Raw genomic sequence first — 990 nt, forward strand, 5'->3', positions numbered from 1 at the left:
CTGCCTGACTGACTTAAGGACTTCAGCTCTAGCTTCTTCCCACACTTTAAGTTGATGGGATGGAGGTGGGGTGATGGGCAGGAACCCTAGGGTCAGCTTGCTCTACAGAGACCTCTGAAAGCATCCATTTATTCTGTTACAAGCGGAGGTGATCTCCTTGGGTAGGCATTTTAGGGAGTATTTTAGAGCACATTCCTGCCTTGTGGGAGTGTGAAATAGTCCAGGATGTATCTGGTCTGACATTTTTTGAGAGACAGGAAACCAGCCCAGTGAAGCTTCTTGAGACTGAGATTCTTGAAGTGGAGGTAGCCAGAGTTGACTAAACCTTCCTTCCATGGTTGGCACAAGTTAGTAAAGAAAACAGAGCATTGTGGAAAGTCTGATCATAACATGGAGTCTGCCAGGCGCCAGCCTCTCCAAGTCAATGCACAGGAGAGGCCAGCAGGGAGCAGCAGTGGGTCCTTCCTGAGGGTAAAGAGAAGGTGACTTTTGTTGGGGGTGGGGTGTGGGGGCAGGAAGGGCTGGAGGAAGGCCACAGACAGCTGCTCAGGTGCAGAAGGGGTTGGGGGTTTTGGGGGTGGGGAGTATAGGCGGGGCTAGTTTAAATGAAGCTGACAGAGCCTCTGCAGGAGGAGGCCTCTTAAGTCAATTTCAGGGAAAGCATTTGAAGGACAGGAGCAAAAATGGTTGTAGCTAGGACTCCTAACCCAAAGCAGAGGAGGCTGGGAAAGCACCAATTGGTAGCCTATTCTGCTTTGCAAGGGTCATATCTTCCCTGAAGTCTAGCTCTGCAGGTTGCACCAGGGACTCCATCTGTGTGGAGAGACAAGAGCAGTTAGTATAACTCAGTGACCCAGTGACCGTTTGCCCACTGCAGGCAATGAGGGATGCTCCTAGGGGCTGGCCCAGGCCCAGAGGTTTTGAGCAGCACTTGTAATCATGTGAAGCAGATGAGAAGGCATGAGGTGCTGGTGATGTGGCACAGGGTGA

The sequence above is a fragment of the Apodemus sylvaticus genome, chromosome 14 (assembly GCF_947179515.1).
Source record: "Apodemus sylvaticus chromosome 14, mApoSyl1.1, whole genome shotgun sequence".
NCBI classification, from domain to species: Eukaryota; Metazoa; Chordata; class Mammalia; order Rodentia; family Muridae; genus Apodemus; species Apodemus sylvaticus.